Source organism: Ursus maritimus, unplaced genomic scaffold (assembly GCF_017311325.1).
Source record: "Ursus maritimus isolate PB19 unplaced genomic scaffold, ASM1731132v1 scaffold_12, whole genome shotgun sequence".
Lineage (NCBI taxonomy): Eukaryota > Metazoa > Chordata > Mammalia > Carnivora > Ursidae > Ursus > Ursus maritimus.
In genome coordinates this window covers 16,983,658-16,990,981 of record NW_024423564.1, presented here as the reverse complement: position 1 = coordinate 16,990,981, position 7,324 = coordinate 16,983,658, and positions in this window count along the sequence as shown.

Here is a 7,324-nt window from a genome sequence, read left to right as displayed (position 1 = left end):
AAAGGAGCGTTGGATGGCTACTGTACAGTATGGGTGAGAAGGGACATGTTTGGAATGCAGGAGATTGCCCAAAGTTCTTAGAATTTCTACATCTTCTGATTAAAGTTCATAGAGAACTACCACAGTTTAATCTTACAGAATTTCTAATGACACAGATCCTTCAGGAATGAAGGTTTGGTACAACCCACCATGCAAGAAACCTTGACTATTCAAGGGAATATGGAATGGCTAGTGGAAGAACTTTGGCCGTGATTAGTTGTGGAAACATGCACTGCAATATTTATGAGTATTTCTTCCTCAATGTGATATTATATCTATGCACATATGAATCAATTTTTTCTTCCACTCTCCCATCCCCCTACCATCTAACATAAGCTGTATTAATAGTTTTTCTTATAATCTCAGTGTGTTAAGTTATAAGATACCTAAGGGTATGACTCATCTAGAAGAACTTTCTTTTGGAAAAAAATTGACTTTTTGGCAGACACTGTTAGCATATTTTAAGTTGTGGAAGGAGTGCTTTCAGCATGTTAGGCAAAGTCATGGTTGTTCTTGTCTTTATTTGGAAGTCATTTGGTTAAAAGAATGTGTGGATGGAAATTCACCAAGGAGTGGACTTGAGTGAATTCACACTGTATTAATTTAACTAATCTGGGACTGTGTTACCCCAAATTCCCTTCACTGTGCGGTTCTGTGTTAGCATTGTCATAAGAAGCATTCAAAACTGTTTGGAAGGCAAAGAGAAGTAGCAACTATATCTTTTCATACTCTGAAGGCCTATGTTGGGCACCACAATAGCTCTGGCACGTTGTCACGGATTCGATGGCTCATCTTGTTGGTGTAAGGAAGCACCTGGACCTTCAGTTCCTGCCAGATCTCCTCCTTCAACTTCTCTGAGTCCCATGCCAAGTGCATGTGTAGCTCTGTGGTGAGGGGCGGCAGCTTTCTTAACAGGCACACACTGCATCAAAGTTGGTGTGAATTCTGTTTCGTTCTTCTGGGTTCCATTTTGCCCTTATTCTTTCCTAAATTCAACGTTTCTTTTTTATTACTATCTACCTAAGCCATGATGACTTAGGTTTAACACTAGACAGAAAGACATTAACCTGCAGAAATTTTTCCACCCACTCCCACAGTTGCTTGAGATCCAGCCCGTGTACTGAATCACTTCTTCTATACCACTCATCTTGCTGCTGCTTTTCTTTGTACCCTGACTGATACAAATGTTAGGTAAACGTAGTGAATTCTATAGTCCTGAGTTGTGTGAAGTGTTCATGTAACATGCAGAAAGTTTAAAAGTGACCAGGAACCATAGACCTGTTTAAAAAGTATCGCTTCCTTTGACAAAATACTAAGAGGAAAAACAAAATCAGAGTTGGCTTATCATAATCTATTTAGAAACTAATAATGAAACAGAGGGGAAAAGTGAGAAGCAGAGAGAAAAATCAAAGGTGAGACAGTGGAACTCACTAAATTTTGACTGTATGTATCCTTTGAATGCCAGTAACATTTCATCTTTATTCCTTTTTTTTCCCCCTTCAATCTCCCAGTGTCCGTTATCTTTTTTTTTAAGAGCAAAGGAAAAAAACAGTTAAATGATAATCTGCGTATAAACTGTCTTCAGAGATCAGCACTTCCTAGTGCCTAGTTTACTTTTCTAAATGACACTCATGTAACAGAGACTGCGAATAGCTGGCAGGCCTCGTTTAGATCAACTTACTTAAAAAAAAAAAAAAGTCCCACAGTGCATACAGAGTGCTGCACCTACTGTTGATAAAGATCTTTCTGATTTTGTTCTAGCAGTGCCTCTATATGTTTAGAGACACTGAAATTACCTTTGCCTTTTCCAGCGATATTGATGTGTCGGCTCTCATTTCAGGGGTAAGCTTCACATTACGTGTCTTCATCTGTGGATTTTTTGTTTAATCCCATCTTTATCTCCTCTGCTCTTCGTTCTCCTTTGTTGGGTCTTTTAACTGTAGGTTTCTAATAATACCAAAGAGGATTTCATTCTGTTCTTTGTATTTCATTTTAAAATACTTGGAATCTTGTATTCTGATGTACACAGTCGGTATCATCATTTGAACTGCAAGTCTTCATGTATGAGGTGAGAAAACTTAAGCAAACAGAAGACAAAAATAATCTGAGAAAAATTCCATTTTTTAAATAATCTCTACACACATTTGTTTCTGCCAGAAGTATTACATTTAATGATCAAGGATCAGAATATATCAATGCACCCTCACCCCCATTAAGTTTAAAGTAGAATGTGTGTATGTGTTATTTTTATAGTCAAGCAGTTTTACATTATTTTTAAATTGGAAATTTTCTTCTCTTTGCAAACAGATTTTTTTCCTTAAAATGTAGCCTTTGTGATATATTCCAAATGTTTTATCATCAAATTTTCATGTCATTTTATCTTTTTTTTTTAACTGAAAACACAGTAATACTCCCGTTTTTGCTCACAACTGATCACCATCCTCAGTGGAAAACAACACTCCCGTGCCCAACCCCCGCATTCGGCACTGACACCAGGAAATGTTCCTGCTGCTTGATCACACCAAGCAACATTTGGAGAGGGGTCATCTATTCCCAGCTTGAATTCTGGGTTTTGGAATCGTACTCTACATTTTTTAGATTAACAGATGTTTTGTGGTATTTTATGTTCCAAGAAGCATCACTGCAGAGATTGATCGATAGATGAGTAATGATCAGTGGAAAGCTGACACAGAGCACAAGGTATAATAACTTTTATGGTTAGGAATCTGATTTGCTGCCAGCAGAGTTTCTTCAATTCACACCTCCGTTTCCTTATTGCCTTGATGCTTGGATATGGCGCGGGGAAAATGAGAGTGAGACCGCAGATGAAAAGGCTTTCGTAAGGAAAGGAGGAAATCTTATCGATGAGCTGTTTCAATCACTTATTTTGATAGATGAAAAAACTAAGGCCAGTGGAAGTGAAGTGACCGGCCTAATCTCAGAGAAAAAGAATGGCAACTAAAAAAGCTCGTATGGAAAGTAAAGCCACAGAGTAGGTTGGGTAATCTCAGGACGGTAGTCCGGCAGACTGCATGAAGCAGAACATGCATGAAATGTTCACAGCTGCAGACACGATCAGATGCACTTTCTCTGCTTTCAGTGGCAGAGATGACCCTGAAAGAGCTTCTACCCACACAGGTATTTTAGCTTCACTCGTTCTCTCTTCCTGGCACTGGGATATGGAGAAGGAGAGTTAGTTCCTTGGGTGATATTGTCAGAACCACGCCACACGAAAGCCCGCCGGTCAGTATCATCTGGCAGGCCTGTGAGCTCAGATACTGTCTAAAATAGGAGACTGCAGCCATTTCATCCCTCCACACACACCACTAACCCCCCCGCCCAACTCCTGCTCAGTTAGCTTAAATTAACCTTTAGTTACAGTCAGTTCTGTTTAGCATAGCATATGTTCCTAAAACCATCATGTTATACAAAATCACAAAATAAAAACAATAGAGTTTTACGAGGGGAAAGATGAGGTTAGCAGCACAGCTATCAAAACACTTTAGGAAATATGATAGAAACCTTCAAAATGGTAGCACCATTTTTCACATGGAAGATGGTTAAGAAGCATAAAAACTAGAATAATTATAATAATTTCCTCTAAAAAAGACCCAACATTTGCTTGTGGAAGTGGGTATCAGAAGGGTTTTTTTGGGCATTTTTGTGAATTGGCAGAAGGAGAATTATTAGAAATTATATAGAAAGTTGTAATCCCAAATATGATTGGAAGTGGCACATACCACACACAGGTGACTCACATTATCTGGGAGATATTTGAGGGGTGCGTGTGTGTGTGTGTGTATGCATTTTGCCTATTCCTACATAACACAGTTCAGCTGGGTACAGTTTTCTTCATTCATCTAACGTTTTTAGGGGACAAAAGTACATATAAGGAAATGAATAATTTGCATTATGTTCAATTTTGTCCTAAAATATCAGTTGTGTTGGAACCAATATTTTTTTTAAAAAACAAGCCTGACAGTACTGTTTATGATTTAAAAGTCTTCAACAATTTCTATGTATAATGTGCAAGAGTTACACATTTGGCCTCACGAGGTATAAACTACACTGGAGAGACATTTACTAAGATCTCAATTTAAATGTGCTGGAATTTTATTAAAAGAGATTACAGAGCACTGTGGGAATACCTGCAGCAGTACCTCCCCTGGATTATGACTGAGATGGCCACTGTGGGCCTGCAAAATTTAAGCTAAGACTTGAAGTGTATGTGGGACTTAGGAAAGTGAATTGGCAGAGAGAATGTTATTGGCAGAAAGAGGATCCAAGCTGCAGAGCCTAGAGGCAAGATAATACAGCATGTCTAAAGACCAGGAAGAAGTTTAGGTAAGGGAGAGTTTGCCAAGAAATGAGGCCAGTAATTGAGATTGTGATAAGATAAATATTGCACATCAACATCCATGAATTTTGTTCAGAATTTAGTGGACACCTTTGAAGCCTGTAAAGAAAGAAACATTTAAACAGATTAAACTGTTTTAAAGATTATAATAGTTTGGAGGACAGTTTGGGTTACATGATTTGAGGCAGGTGTGGCTGAGTTTACCAGCTAATACCCAAAAAATGAGTCCTCTTCCTTCTTGGCACAAAGCTATATCATGTTTTCCAGCCTTCTTTCACTTGGTTGAGGCAAATAACCAGATTCTTGCCAATAGAATGTGAGTGGAAGCTCTGTGAGCAGTCCCTGGGTTAAGGGTGTTAAAGAGCCTCCAAACTCTTTTTCCACTTGCTAGCTGAATGTAGATACCGTTAAGGAGTCACAAGGTGGAAGGAGGTTCAGTCTCTGAAGCCTGCATGAGAAACAGCTGTGTGCAAACCAAAACCACTCCACTTGGACTATTATATGAAGAAAATGATACTTTTATTGTGCTTGAGCCATTGTACTTCGGGGCATAAGGAGAGAAGCCCCATCTCACCCCTCCCCTTTTATTGCAGCTAGGCATATCCTAACCAGTATAGGCAGGGATCAGTTATGACAGTCCCAATATGAGATGAGGGATGGATGGTGGTAGTTTGAGTTGAGTTGCAGAGATATGGATGCATTTAAGAAATATTTAGAAGATTGCACAATTTAACTTCATGATTGATAGGAAGAGAATAAGAAAGAGAAGAAATCAAGGATACATATGACAAGGGGTTTGCATATAAATTTCAAGAGACCACACATATCCCACTTCATCCTCCAACTGAAACATTAGATTAATACATCTGTTCAATAACAAAGTAAGGTTCTGATGGATCAGGAAAGTTCTGTATCTTCTTCATCCTCTCTTTTATATTTGGGGATTATGTCATAGTTCCAGAAGTTTTTACACTAATATTTTTCTGTGGTTTAATTTACAAATTGTTGTGTTTTTTTTTTTTAAGATTTGTTTATTTATTTTAGAGAGAAAGCACATCCATATGTGAGCGGGGGAGGGGGTGGGGCCGAGGAAGAGGGAGAGAGAGAATCCTCAAGCAGACTCCCTCTTGAGTGCAGAGCCTGACACAGGGCTGGATCCCAGAACCTCAAGGTCATGACCCGAGCCAAAATCAAGAGTTGGCCACTTAAGCTACTGAGCCACCTAGGTGCCCCTACAGATTGGTTTTTGAAACTAACTCATAGTTAACAACACACTTACACATCCTAACTACAGATCATCTCAGTTCCAAAGTTTTCCTGAATATTATCTTTATACTTTACAGCATTCTGGAAACCTCACTTATCCTGAGCTTTCAGTTTTCTGTCTTTTCATTTCTCTGAAGACCAATCTGAAATGTGCTAATAGAATAGACTCTCTCTGTCTAGCCCAGCTTTTCCTCCTATGCTACTTCTGCCTGTTCTCCGTTCTCTAATTCTAAAAAACTCACACTGGAATCCTTTCCATCACTCAAAGGTACTGTACTACCACTAGCCTCATAGCCTATGCACATGCTATTTTCTTTGCCAGGAATATACTTTCCCTTAAATTGCCTATCCTTTACTTAATTTACTCTGACTTAGAATTCAGGTTATAGCTCAACTGCATTTACTCATGGAAACCTTGATGTGCCATGTTAAATAAAGTCTACCATTAAATGCTTGTAATAGCTCTCTGCACATTTTCTTTAAAAAAAAAAAAAAGGCTTATTGCTATTTGTAATTACTTCTGTGACTATTTAATAATTAACTAAATATTTTCTAAGCTCCCTGAGGTCAGAGATGATGAATTTTGCTCAACCTTACCTTTTAGCATCTGGCACAGTTAAATACTTGTCGTTGCAGATACCCAAGGGGGTCTGACACCGACTTCCAACTTTTTCTTACTGGCAAAGTCCATTTGGTTCAAGTGTGCACTGTACCCACACATGACTCAAGGAATTGTGTTCCCACTTCAGCTCCTAAGGTAATTCTTCATTGATCAAGTCAATCATTATTATCCAATTCCCCTTATAAGTGACTGGCTTGGGCTTTACATGTGACGCATTCATCCAATGAGACTTGAAATCTATTTGGGGACTTTAAGGAAAGTTTTCCTTGCTCTTAAAATTTGATACATGAGAAAACACAGTACCTCTTCTGAATCTTTCTTGAGTTCATGAGGGAAGTTAAGTGGAGATGGCAAGGCAGAGAGATGGAATGAATCCTGGTACTTAACATTGTAAAGCCCCCAAATTTATCAATTTCAAAGCTACATTACATTAAAAATCTTATTTGACATTAAAATTTTTAATTCATCAGGAAGATCCTTTTCCTAACATTTTATTTTCCAGGAAGCTATGTTTTCTAACATATTTATAGGTACTTAACAATATTTATTGAATGAATGAAAGGTATATATACCTAGAGCCTAATAAACAATGCACATAGTACATGGACATGTTTCCAAGCTTTGGCAATGATATTTCCTCAGCCTTGAATATTTTTCTTGTCCCCACTTGACCAACTCAGGTCTTTCAAGACTCAGAACATGTCCCTATCTCCAGGATGTCATTTCCCTCATATTGTTAGGTAAGCAGCCCCTTTCTATACCCTAGCACCAACCCAGACTTCTACCACAGCCTACTCCTATATTCTTATTGTATCTTTACTTGTGCCTCTTCCCATATTCAACCAAAAACCTCTATAAAGAAGGGAATCACAATAACTAAGGCTGAGCCTGCTATTTCGTAATACTGAATATATAAATGCTCTTCAGAGGGAAGGAGCTATATAAACTGAAAAAACTGGGGAAAGTTTTGGAGAGTAGGTGGGAACTTAGTTGAGTAGTGGCAGACAGCTAGATCTTTATAATGTGTGGAGAGGGAAAGA